General features: G+C 31.8%; 1 long non-coding RNA gene and 5 other non-coding genes across 6 annotated transcripts; all 6 read right to left on the bottom strand.

Moving 5' to 3' along the window:
• Positions 1–281: 281 nt before the first annotated feature.
• Positions 282–1,741, bottom strand: LOC113787122 (uncharacterized). Its single transcript, XR_003473419.2, has 2 exons — positions 1,321–1,741; positions 282–1,228 (listed from the first exon to the last, which is right to left on the bottom strand). It is a non-coding gene; the product is annotated as an uncharacterized lncRNA (long non-coding RNA).
• LOC113787352 (small nucleolar RNA snoR97) lies at positions 402–510 on the bottom strand. The gene has a single exon (XR_003473860.1). It is a non-coding gene; the product is annotated as a small nucleolar RNA snoR97 (small nucleolar RNA).
• LOC113787316 (small nucleolar RNA Z278) lies at positions 617–731 on the bottom strand. The gene has a single exon (XR_003473823.1). It is a non-coding gene; the product is annotated as a small nucleolar RNA Z278 (small nucleolar RNA).
• LOC113787286 (small nucleolar RNA Z223) lies at positions 970–1,063 on the bottom strand. The gene has a single exon (XR_003473794.1). It is a non-coding gene; the product is annotated as a small nucleolar RNA Z223 (small nucleolar RNA).
• LOC113787381 (small nucleolar RNA U36a) lies at positions 1,126–1,213 on the bottom strand. The gene has a single exon (XR_003473888.1). It is a non-coding gene; the product is annotated as a small nucleolar RNA U36a (small nucleolar RNA).
• Positions 1,470–1,610, bottom strand: LOC113787393 (small nucleolar RNA snoR134). The gene has a single exon (XR_003473900.1). It is a non-coding gene; the product is annotated as a small nucleolar RNA snoR134 (small nucleolar RNA).
• Positions 1,742–14,005: the final 12,264 nt, after the last annotated feature.

The raw sequence follows: 14,005 nt of genomic DNA, 5'->3' as shown, positions 1-14,005 counted from the left end.
TTGGGTCCTTGTATGGTATGCCAACCATTTTCTCTCAAAAATATTGACAGATCGTGGGTGATGATACATCTCATATGGTGTTCAATATTTTAATCGTGATGGAGATTCTGTCATCATCGGCCATATTTTCTTCTCCTCATTCCTGATTATTCTTGGTGTTAACTATAATATCCAAATTGTTCAGGAACCACGATTTTTATTTAGGTTAAATTTATTAATCTTGACAAATTTGTAGCTTCAATGCATTAAAACTTGCTTTCATTACTTAACCAATAGAAACATGAGAAATGCAAAGTTTATTAGCATATATGTGACCCAAACATGTGATATACTAAGTTTATTAGCATGGATGTGACTCAAATATCTGATATATAGTACATTGCTAATTCAATATATTTGAATAATTTAGTGTTGTTATTTAACTTCCAACTCGTCATTCAAACAAGAGATGAAGCTGATGACAACACAAACAATATTTGAGTTTTTCAGACACTGAAAATACAGATGATTCAGAGTATAGTGAAACTCACAGATAAAAATAGGTCATAACTTCTAAAGTCGAAATAAACAATACATACAGAGGGCTTAAGATATCATGTTCTACATGCATATTTTTGCCTCACTTAAATCCATTAATGTCATATGAATGGAGCTTCGCCAAGTAGGTTCTCCCTGAAGACAGGGGCTTGGCTTCACAACACCTCAAAAAATTGGATTATATCATCATCAGCAATGTTACAAGTTACCAATATACAAATTAATCACGAAAATACTAGGACATTAAAACAATCAATACAATAATAAAACAAATAACACAATCAATTTCAACCAAACAAAAATCCGTGTTAGTTTAAAAACGATAAGTATGATTAAAATCAAATATCTTTTAGCGATACTCTGATTGCTACACTGATTGCACATATGAATTTAATCCTTAAAACATTAATTAAAAGCAACTTTTTTGCAAAATTGAGGCTCAGAACATTAGACAGCTCTAACAATCACGATTTTTCAGAAGCAGAACTGGCATTAAGCTGTAATTAAAAATCATCATAGCCAACAATTATCAATAAACAAAACCAACATTACAAATTTCAATTAAAATAAAAAGGAAAGATAATATTCAGGCTCATATAAAGAAATTCAACCATGATTCAGTCCTTAATACTTCATCGAGAATCTCAGAAGCGCGGATAATATGTAATCATAGCCAAGAATTAAAAGATACCTAATAAAAATAAAATAAAATTCAATTTTTATGAATTAATAATTGATAATGTAAGAGGTGTTTTCTGAGGGAAAATAAGAAAAAGAAAAGACCTCAAAATGAAAACGACCGCGTTTGAATTTATGTCTGAAGGACTAGCTCAAAATTCCAAAGTGTTTGAAAACAAGCTGAAGGTAAAGCGAGGCAAATTAAGATTTCAAAACTAATAAAAAGAAATTAGCAATCGAAAATAGCTAATCGAGAATGTAGCCATTACTTTGACACAGATTCAATCGTGGAATAAGTAAGACTGAACTGCAACACGAACGGCATTGATTTTGCACGAGCAATGGGGCTTTCACCTCATACATTATTCAGAGAAGCCCGGGGTTGCATCGTGCGTATAATTTAATAGAAAAAGAAGACAAATCGAATCGAAAATCTTACGTTAAATTGATTTACAGGAAAATGGGAAAAGTTTGCATCCGTACGGCAAAACCCTAATCTTTGATATGTTAAAGAGTTAGAAGATAGAGTCTTATATACGCGTGCGTGTACATGTGGCTCATAGCTAGTTTTAAAATACCAAAATAGGTACCATTTTTTTTTTTCAAAGAAAATATATACTTACGGTTAGCTTCCAATTTAGACACTTCAAATTAAAGATTTATTATTTGCAATATTTCTGAAATATTAGTAAAAATAAAATACAAAAATTTAAGAGATCAAAACCTATAAGAACAATCTTAATGGATACAAACGACTGTAATGTTAAAAAATTTATTAAAAAATCCAAAGAGATAAAATAATGTTAGGGATAAACTATGTTTAAAAGAGTGTGGAGATTATTTATATAAATCAGCATAATTTATTGAAAATATCTAAAATATTAGAAAGAAAAATATTACATCAACTAAGATCAACAATGTGAAACCACAAATTATCAATCTTATAAGTACATTGATTATCTTCTCTAAACATGTGAGAGTTAATACATCTTAGTCTTTGAACCATCTCAAAGCAAAAAAATCATCTATTTCTAATAGAGTAAGGAAGAATAATTCCTAAAAGTCAGATTTGTTAATTGAGAATGATATTTAAAAAAAGAATCATCTACTATATCCACGTATAATTCATTTCTACATAATATCAGATTAAATAGAACGATTTTAGAAGAGATATCATAAAATCATATAGTTGGTTGTTCCTATATAAATCATATATTTTATTTGAATCATGGGATTGAGGGCCACAAACAATAAACTATAACAAATTCGGTATATATTTAGAATACTGAAAGTGGCATTCATTTTTGAAGGTTTTTTAATAGCTACCATAATCGTCGCTCAATATACAATGTAGTTGTAATCTCCAACGTAACAGGGAAGCTCCAGATTTTTTAAAAGACCCAAAACTCATTTGTAAAAAAAAACCTAAAACTCATTACCTAAAAGTGAGTGAGTTTTTTAACAGCTTTTTATGATTGAAAGTTTTAGAACACATTTATATTTATTTTAAAAAAATATTCAAAATTTACTACTTTTTTGAATTTTGTAACATTAAAACTCTCGGAACAAAAGTATTTTAAAATTTTTAATATTAAAAGATCTAAAATATAAAAATATTTGAGAGTTTTGAAAATAAAAGGCTTGCAATACATTTTTATAATGACTTTTGGCATTTTAATTTGAAAAAAAATAGATTTTTTTAAATAAAAAAAATTGTAATGGCTAGAAGCAATTGCAAAGATAGTGCATTTTTTAGATTTAGATTCTCTTTGGTTTGAACTAAATATCCGGATCATGTTCGTCATCTCATTATTAAAATTAATTGGATTTTGCAACTTAAAAATTATACAAGTGGAGCCTAATAATTTTAATGGTTGGATAATGAACATGACCTCCTTATGTTTGATTCAAACATGAGAGGATCCAAATTCACATATTTTTGGATTTTCGTGAGATAGTCATTAAAAGGAAAATATACTTAAAGACAATGTAAGCTCAAAAATTTCACATATAAGATCGTGTGTGTACCTCTTAAAGCATATAGGAGGCGGTTGTTAGTGCTGCAAAGTAGCATAACCTATATTTTGTCAACACCAACGATCAGTCTTGTAAAGCAGGATACTAGTTGACAACTACAACGAATGAGGCATAATTTGACTAAGGATTTGAGTGAAAGAAGACACACAACACTTATCATCCTTGTCTTGACCTAGTAGACCTTGCACACTACAAGCTCAATCTTATCTATATTTTAATTAAATCTAATTTTATTATCATTTTATTTCTCCAATTAATCGTTTGAGAATGTGATATATAGGCCTCCACTAAACTAGCGGTTAGGGCTGGAAATGAGCCGAGTTGAGTCGAATTTAGGTTTAGCTCAGCTCACCTCGAATATAATTGGTTCAGCTCAAAACTCGTCTCAAGCTCGTCACGAGCGTATTTTTTAGCTCGAATTTGACTTGAGTTGTAAGACCTTGAATTTTCTAAACTCTAATTTTGCCAATTTTATTGTATTTTGTGTTGAATTGTTTAGGCTATTAGGCCAATTTTTACTTTATGAAATTAAGTACGAAAAATATATCTTGTTAGTGTTAGCAATATATTTCATATATATATTTGGAGATCCGATTAAAATTATTTATCGGATACTAATTTAATTAGATTATGGATAATTTATTATCGACAAAAAATTTAAGATATCACATATTACTGATAAATTCATTTGTCAATTGAGTTGTGACGAGAGTAAATATTTTTCTTATAGTAGATTAGGAAATGAGTGATGGGACATAAAATGGATTAGAAATTTTACTATTCTAGATATTATGTTCAAGATTAAACTATATTATTTATATTAGAGAGCCTTGAAGACCAAGTAGCTCATTTTATTGAAAAACATAAAGCAAATTTCTCCTCCCATTTTTCCATTTCACGCCAACATCATCATCTTTTCACTTGGGTGTGTTTGTCAAAGGTTGGTAGCAGAATAACACACACAAATCCTCTATTTCAAAACCAACCAAAAATAATTTCAAGTAGAGTTGTGAATAAAAGTTGTTCCTTGTTGTTTGGTGGTGCTATTGATATAGTTTTTGAGATGAGAAATTTTTTTTTTTCTTTCCCTCTTTTTACGGACGAAATTATCCTTGTATTTGTAGAAAGTATTTTCATTTTTTTCTTGTAAAAGTTAAGAGTCATCTAGAATGAAACTTGTTTAATGCCTGAATATTGAAAAACAAATCGAAAAGCTCTTTCTTTTTTTTCTTAGTAATGTATATTGTTATTGGTGTTTTGAAAGAAACAAAAATATTTGTCATTGATTTTGCTAGTAATGGTTAGAAAAAAAAAATAAATTTTTGACGTGTTTGAGTTATGTAATGAGTTTTCAAATAAATGAGATTAAGCTGAAGTTGAAACTTTAAAAGAAAATTTAGATTTGTTAAAGTGGTGAAAAAGTTCAAATTCTAACTAAGTTTAATTGTTTAAGCAAAAAGTTAAATTGAAATTAAAATGTTTAGAGTTAAAAGCGTTACTCTTTTAATTACTCTTGGGTTGAGTTTAAAGAAGAAGTTTAGAGTATTTTATTAACTCAAATTTGTGTGCTCTAATGGTTGAGTGATATAACTTGAAAGATAAAAAGATTTAATTTTGGAATTATGTTGTGGTTGAATAAATTTTGGTGGTGAACAAATTTTTATAAATCTTTATGTTTATGTAGTTAGCTCCTTGAGTCTCGAAAAAGAATCAAGACCATTGACATCGAGCTAGCGGTGGGGAGAACTCTTATATATTAATGTTGTTGTGGTGATTAAAGAAAAATGATTTTTCTTAATTTATGCCTTTTGAAAAATAGTTGTTATGATTGATGATCAAGAATGTATGCATGTGGTTATCAAATCTTTGAACTTGTGTTTTAAGGAAAATTAGTGAATTGTGATTTCAAGTTATTATATGTATACTTTCAATTTTTAGAAAAGTTTGCATGATTTTAATTAAAGTTTCAAGTTTATTAAGTAAAGGTTAAAAGTCTTGAGTTATAATTTCATTTTTTTTTTAAGATTTCAAGTTTCATGAATTAAAATACAAGCTTTGTTGATAAGAAAAGAAAGAAAAAAAATTGAATATTACTTTGAAAGGAATGAAACTATTTCAAAGAGTTAGAACTTTGAAATTAGAAAAATATTTATTGATATTTTTGTGTGGTTATGTTGTTATGAGGTAAATACTTTGATTGAACATTTTGGCTTTAAAAATGTAGTAGATCAATCTTGTAGTTATTTGAAAGAAAAAAAATGTGTCATGGAAAATTTGAGAAAATTTGTGGTTGTGTGAAAAATTTTGAGAAAAGTAATTAAAGACGTTTCGAATGATTGTTAATGAATTCTATGAGAAATTTAAAGGATGTTAACTTCTAAAAATATATTTTATATGTTGAAAGTGTGTATTGTGGATAATAATACTATTAGTCCTTATACGTTTTAAACTTTTTTAGTAAAATATACTCTGAGAGGGTTATGAGTAAAAAAAAGATTTGTAAGATAGTTAAAGTCTCAGGGACTAATTTCACTAAGTCAAACACTATTTTATTGAAGATGTTGGCACAAGCGAGATTTTCGTTGTGTTTGATTATGGTAGCAATAATTGTTGAAAAAGCTATAATTGAGGTAATGGCTCATTTTCAAATTTTTAGTTTGCACAAGAGGATCTTATATGTGTGATTGATGTTGTGATGATGCATTCTTGAGTGATAATACTTGTTACTGCATGTTATGAATGTTATTAACGAGAATGTGTCTTGAGTATGCTCTGTGAAAGGTATGAAAAATTATTAGTATTTAATGGGTACTAAAAGGGGAGTCTTTTAATAGCTGCAATTACATAATGATTGTTGTGAAAAAAATCAGAGTATGCTCATGCATTTCACCGTTAGTGGTGACCGTGATGGGCCACGATGTTAGTGGTGACCGCGATGTCCCACACGATGGTTCTATGAGTTGATTGGTCCATCTTATCCTTATGAGGATTTTTATTCGTGTAGGTATGTGATAGACTACACTCTGGTAAATCGTGTTGATTAATGATAGTTGACACCTCAGTAATTAGTACTAGTATGTGAATGGCGAAGATTAATATTTATCCATTTATGGCTGATGAGGAGGAGGAAGTTAATTCGAAGAGAGATATTGCGTTAGAAGGAACTTGTGCAGTTTGTGGAGGTCACCATTGTTACTGTAGTTGTTAGTGGATGATTAGATTAGTTTTTTGTTGAATAGGGCATTAGTGTTTTTCTTTTGGTGGTTGTACTTACTGGTTATGCCATCTGAAGTTACCAATGCACCAACAATTTTTATAGATTACATGAATATGATCTTTAACCCATTTCTAGATAAGTTTGTTGTAGTATCCATTGATGATTTCTTGATTTATTCAAGGAATGATGATGAACATGGAGAATATATACATCAAGTTCTTTAAGTTTTACGCGAGAATCAATTGTATGCCAATATGTCAGTGTGAGTTTTGGCTAGAAGAAATGAACTTCTTAGGACATGTGATAACCAAGGGAGGAATTGTTGTGGATCCGACAAAGATTGAGAAAGTCATATCTTGGAAACAGCCTCAGACTATCACATACATACGAAGTTTCGTCAAACTGGCAAGATACTACAGAAGGTTTGTTGAAGATTTTGCTAAGATTGTAGCTCTATCGATACAACTCACTAGAAAGGATCACAGGGAACTGTGGGGAAAATCTTCAGTTACTAAAGGAAAAGCTGACAACCTCCCCAATATTGGTCTTACTACAATTAGAAGAACCATATGTAGTTTACTGTGATGCATCTCACCAAGGTTTGGAATGTATTCTAATACAACCCAAGAAGGTTGTATCCTACGTCTGAAGACAATTGAAGACTCATGAAAGAAACTATCCTACTCATGATTTAGATCTTGTTGCTGTAGTTTTTGCATTAAAGATCTAGGGGCCCTACTTATATGGATGCACATTCACAGTGTTCAGTGACCATAAGAGTTTGAAATATTTGTTTGATTAGAAGGAATTGAGCATACATAAAAGAAGATGGATGAAGACTCTCAAGGATTTTGATTTCACATTGCAATACCACCTTGGAAAGGCCAATGTGGTAGCTGATGCATTGAGTATGAATAGTGTGTTAGTGTCTTCAGCACTAATGGCTAGACAACAAGAGTTGTGGGAAGCATTTAGAAACTTACACTTAGAAGTAGAGTTTCCACTAGGAATTTTGAAATTCGGAATGATTAAAATTTTGAGTGGTCTACTTGAAGAGATTGCGAATTTTCAAGATGACACATTAGTTTAAGTGAGGAGGAACCTAATAGTGCAAGGGAAGACGACTGAATTTAAGATTTAACTTGATAATATTTCTAGATATAAGGGAAGGATTTGTGTTCCCGCAGTTGCAGATATGAGGAAATCAATTTTAGAAGAGGTTCATAAGAGAAAATTGAGTATCCATCCTGAAGCAAAAATGATGTATCAGGACTTAAGGCACAATTATTGGGGTCGAGTTAGAGCTTTCTTTTCCGGTGAATAATCCTCTATCGACTGTCTCTGAGGTAGTGAGTTGTTTTGAGATTTCAGCGCCACCGAAGCCTCCTATTTCATGGATAGACCTGCCCTTCGAGAAGACTGATCCCTCTATGGCTAAAGAGAAGGAGGAACTTACTTCGAGGAAAGATATTGCGTTAGAAGGAACTTGTGTAGGGTGTGGAGGTCACTCTTGTTACTTTAGTAGTTAGTGGATAATCAGATTATTGTTTTTTGTTGTATAGGATCTTGGTATCTTCCTTTTTCTGGTTGTACTTATTTGATTTTGGGATGATTGTATATATGACATACTTTGATAATTTACTTTTTGGTGGGCCATGATCCATTGTTTTTTAAGCGACCATGGGGGGATATTATTCTTGGAGCAGTACTTTTGCGCAGTTGTCTATCGATAATACCCCTGGGATATGAGCGATGTCTGATAGATCTCATAGCTCTGGTGTATCTTCTAGTTGTATACTTTGTATTACTGTCCCAAAAACTATCCTAGCTTATTTGTATGTATAATGTAAATATTTATGACTCTTGTCGTTTTGTGTCACGACATATTATTTTATTATGTCATTTGCAAAATAAATGCAATCACGCTGTTAAAAATTGGGGTGTTACAAATAAGATAATTGTTGATCAAGCTAGGAATGAAGATACAATTCAGAATTAAACAAAGATTAAATTGAAGTCCTGATTTTATCTATAAATAGATACTTAAAGCTCAAGAAGAAGATTATCGAAAAATCAGTAAAGAGTAGAAGAACTAAAGCTCTAAACTCCAAATTCATCTTAGAGTTCAAAGAGAGAAACACTTGTTCGAATGATACTCGTTGTTATAATGAGCTTGTTAGAGTGGGATAGTCGTTGTTATAATGAGCTTGTAGAGTGTGATAGTCGTTGTTATAATGAGCTTGCTAGAAGTAATTACTCAAGTTTCAAACCATAGTATTCAAACCCGATAGTGGTGTTAGTGTGCCTTTAATAATTTGGGATTGTTAGATTGTGTGGAGAATACTTGGTTGTAGAGTCAAGGTGTGTGTATTCCTGAAAAGTCTAGGGTTGTCAGGCTATTTGAGAAAGCTGACTCGAATGGTGAGGTGTTTTGTAATTCAAGTTGTTGAATTAGTGGATTAAATTCTTTTGAGTGAATGGACTAGATGTATCCAACTTAGTGGTGAATTAGAATAAATTTCTTGTGCCACTTTATTCTTGCACTTCTTAGTTTTGTTATTGCTTTTATTCCAAGCAAATCATCAAGAGTGAACCAGTTTAATTAAAGAATAAAAAAGTTCTCAACTTATTCAAACACAATTCAACCATTTTCCCATGTTTTCACCTTCAATTGGGATCAGAACTTGGCCTCAAGGCTGAGCAAGTGTTTGAGGAAAGATCCAAGGGTTCAACATATCTGGTTTTCGATAAGAAGTTGTTGGAGGAAACATCATCAGACCACTTCTATTTGATGGAGAACATTTTGAGTACTAGAAGGACAGGTTGAGAAGTTTCTTTATTTCACAAGATCTCGAACTTTGGGACTTGGTGGAAGATGGTTATACTGCTCCAAAGAATACTTATGGTATTGAGATTCCAAGGAAATAGATGGATATTGATCAAAAGAAGATGTATAAGATGCATCATAAGTTCAGAACATTCATGATAAATGCAATCACTTACAAGGAGTTTGACAAGTGCACCAACTTAGAGACAAAAAATAGTATTTATGATAGTATGATTTTGACCTATGAAGGAAGCAAGCAACTTCAAGAAGCAAATGCCAACCTCCTAGTCAAAAAGTATGAGTTATTCAAGATGAATGAAGATAAAGACATTGAAACAATGTTTTCTAGATTCCATACTCTAGTCTCAGGATTAAAGATACTTGAGAAAAGTTATATTGTTGTTGATCATGTGAAGAAGATACTAAGAAGTCTGTCAAGCAAGTTTAGACTTATGATCACTTCCATTTAGGAAGCAAAGGATCGTAATGCTTTTAAGGTAGATGGATTAATAATCTCTCTCATATCACATAAAATTGAACTTGTAGAGGATGAGCCCAAAAGGAAGCAACCAACCAACCTTAGCTTTGAAATCCAAGTAGAAGAAAGTTATGAAGGCAACAACAGAAAGTTAGCACCTCAACAAGCGCAACTCCTTTTTCCTTGGTGTATGGAATGGAAGTAGTACTTCCAATTGAAGTTGAAATTCCCTAGGTCAGAGTCTTGATGGAAACAAAACTAGAAGAGGTAGAATGGGCTCAATCATAATTTGATCAATTGAATCTAATAGAAGAAAAAAGGATCATAACTTTATGTCACAGTCAACTATATAAAAAAAAACTTAAAAAGGCATACGAGAAAAAGGTTTGTCCTTGAAAGAAAATATTGCCTATCCAAAACGATTCTCGTGGAAAATGGACTTTGAACTACAAGGTGTTGGAACCTAGTTGGTTTTAAATTTAGAGTTTTGATCTTAACTAAAGTATTTTATGAGAACAATATATTTGACTTCAAAAAGTATGAAAGAAGATTCATGTTTTCGAAGAAAATCTAAAATAAGATTTTATTCAAATTTATAATTGAAGAAAATCTAAAATAAGATTTGATTCAAAATTATAATTGATAAAAATTTAAAATAAGATTTGATTTAAATTTGTAATTGAAGAAAATCTTTAACCAAGTTGAAAAGAAAATATGGTCAATATTTTAAAAAGATTTGATCATGATTTGAAGAAGATTTTATCAAAAATTGAAGAAGATATGTAGAAGATTTGATCAAGATTTATCTACAACAAAATATAAACAAAATCAATTTGAATAATTTACAAATGCAATTTGAACAAAAATAAAACAAAATCAATTTGAAGGGTTTATAAACTCAATCTAAACAAAATAGAAATAGAATCAATTTGAAGAATTTACAAACTCAATCTGAACAAGATACAATTCAAAATTACAAAAAGACTAAATTAAAGCCCAAATTAAAGCTCAAAATTAAAAAAAAGACTCTGACACTTAAGGCTGAAGGAGAAAAGCTTCAAAAAGTAGAAAAGAGTAGAAGAACTCAAGCTCAAGATTCCAAATTCATCTTAGAGTTCAAACAGAGAAACACTTGTTCGAATGATAAATATTTTATGAGTGTTCTTTTCTTAGAGTGTGAGAGTTATTATTATTATCAACTGTGTTAGAAGCAACTACTAAAGTTCCAATCTTTTGTATCCAATCTGATAGTTGTTTAGTAGAAGATCTGGCTTGCAGGGTCAAGGTGGTTAGTTCCTTCTTCAATTTGGGGTTGTCAGGTTGTTAGGAGAAGACTTGGCTTGTAGGTTTTAGGTGATTAGTTCCTAAAAAGTCTGGGGTTGTCATGTTATTTGGGAAGACTGACTTGGAGGGCCAGGTGCTTTTTAATTCAAGGTATTTGAATTAGTGGATTAAATCCTTCTGAATGCGGGGACTCGATGTAGCAGAGTTAATGGTGAACCGGGATTAAACTATGTGTCAAATTATTTATGCTTTCGTTGTTTGTTGCCTCTGAATTCGATTGCTTCTAGTATAAGTAATTCACAAAAACAAATCAGCCTTCACCAAATTAACAAAAAGTTATCAACTTTGTCAAACACAATTCAAACATTTCTCGTGTTTGCACCTTCACGAGGGACCACATGTTATGAAAAATGATTTTTCTAGAGAAGCTCTAATACTCACAGAGATGGATCGAGAGGAAGTTCCACTCTTAGTAAATTCAAATGCAGTCAAAAGATATTATAATTGAACCCCAAAAAAAAATGGTTGAAAATGGGTCCGCTAAGTTGAAAATTGGAAATTCAACCTACACAAAAATTAGAGCATCCGTATGGGATGAAAACTTAGAAGAGTTGTCCAGGAAAAAGTTAGGGATAAAAAAAGACATATATATATATATATAAAACATAAGTGCAAGATTTAAAAAGTTTACACATCTCAAATCAGGGCAATCTTTATTCTTGGAAGCTAGTCAATTGGAGTTCTAAATTACAAGAGTGTCAAGTAAAGCTAAACACATTAATCTCTACACTGTCCCCTCGAACCTGCAATTTTTTTTGTTCTGAATTTAATTTTAATGAGTGTACATTTTCTAATATTGTCATTTAGTGTCTTACATTCACCTCTTTCTAAAATAACTCATTTTCATGGTTGATTTGGGTACCAAATAATAAAATTATTTATGCTGCAGATGTTTTAAGAACCAAATTGAAACACCAGTCTTGGTGTTTGGTCAATGGATGCTTGCAATATATGAAGGCAAAAAGGTCTATGTTTCAAGACCTACCAAACAGAAGGCAACTGACTCTAGTGAAAGAAAGATTGGTCGACACAATACCTATCAGAACCAGAACCATATGATGAACCAAAAATGTCAGAAAAATTTGGAGTATCAATAGAATCAAAATTGGTAGAGAAATCACAGATATCAACAAAATCAAAACTGACAGAGAAATCACACATATTAACAAAACCAGAACTACCAGAAGAATTATAATTACCATTAGCTCCAAAATTACTAGAGAAACCTAATACATCAATAGAAACAAAAATGTCATATGAACAATCAAAATTAGAAGACTTGTAACACCCCGTTTTTCAAAGCGAGGGTATATTTTTTTTTTCAAAAGAAATTAAAATAAAACAAAGTAAAACAATGAGGAAATGTCTTTGGATAAATAATTGAGTCATTATAATTTACGCAGCGGAAAAGTTTCTCCAATTATAAATCCAAAACATTTACATAACATCAAATGGTACATGGAACCCATCCAAAGATGATATCAAACTAATAATATTTGTATAAGTACAGTTTTCCAAACTAAAAATACTCCAAACCAAAAAGAAGGACCCCTAGTCCCTATACATCATCCTAATCTGATCATCCTACCAAAAAGCTATACACCCTGAGTAATCTCCACGCGCCCCGTGAGATCCTCCTAACGTAACAGCAGTCAAGCGTTCCCATCTCCATCCCTGTCCGTAGGGTACGAACCAGTAGGGCCGTCCTGACTCTCATCTGAGGGCAAAGCCCAGATTTCCACAATAGTGTAAAGGGTCACCAACCAGAAAATAACAGTTAACACATAGCAATTAAGTTTTTGAATGCTCAAAACAACTTTTCAACTAAGCATGCACCTTAACAGGATTTTCAATATGCGAAAAGTTCATACAGTACATTGCCAATGAAAATGAAGGTAAAATGCAGTTCTCGATCTCCTAATTAACACATAATAAAACAAGACATGGATAGATTCATGAGCAATTAATCATACAACTAAAACTGAGGATTTTCACTGAGCCAATCGATTGGGCAATCGATTGGGGTGAAGATTTTTAATGAAAATAGAATCCTGGGCTGAATCAATCGATTTGGCAATCGATTGACAGGATAACGGAGCCCCTGACTTAATACCAATCGATTTCCAAATCGATTTCCTGAAGGTTTTTAGTGAAATTTTGAACTCTGGCTTGATTCAATCGATTGGGCAATCGATTGACAGGATAGCTGAGCCCCTGACTTAATGGCCAATCGATTGGGCAATCGATTTCGAAAGGGATTTTCAAAAAAACTGATTACAAAATCGATTGGCTAATCGATTTTGTTCATTTGGCCAAGCCCCTGACTTAATACCAATCGATTGGGAAATCGATTTCCCTGATCATTTTTCCAAAAATTCATGAATTAACCTAAGTCATTCCTAATCAAGTTCACAACTTAACACTTAGCAATTTCTACGCGATTACCACGGCAATTGGGATCTCGATAACCATCATACTTACACACAATAATCAACACATAACACTTAGCATTTTCAACGCAATTAACACGATAAATCAAATTCAAATCACTCAATCATAAAACTCAATCAAACACGACTCGTGTGCCAAGCACCCTAATGCAATGCGTATATGCCAAAATGCATGGACTCGGAATTCCAAACCAAAACCCTCCTCGAAGGGCCGTAAATCATAATTGTACCGCCTATCGCAGGCCAAAGTACCAATTACCGAGGTGCCACCTATCACGGGTCAGCACGATTTACTAAAATGCGTAAATCATAAACGTACCACCTATCACGGGTCAGTACAGTTTACCGAGGTGTCACCTATCACGGGTCAACACGATTTACTAAAAAAAACCGTATTTCTTCGTTTTCGAATCAAAGAGGAAGAGTGGAGTTGCAAA

The sequence above is a fragment of the Cicer arietinum genome, chromosome 6 (assembly GCF_000331145.2).
Source record: "Cicer arietinum cultivar CDC Frontier isolate Library 1 chromosome 6, Cicar.CDCFrontier_v2.0, whole genome shotgun sequence".
NCBI lineage: Eukaryota > Viridiplantae > Streptophyta > Magnoliopsida > Fabales > Fabaceae > Cicer > Cicer arietinum.
This window is presented reverse-complemented; position numbering and strand designations above follow the sequence as displayed.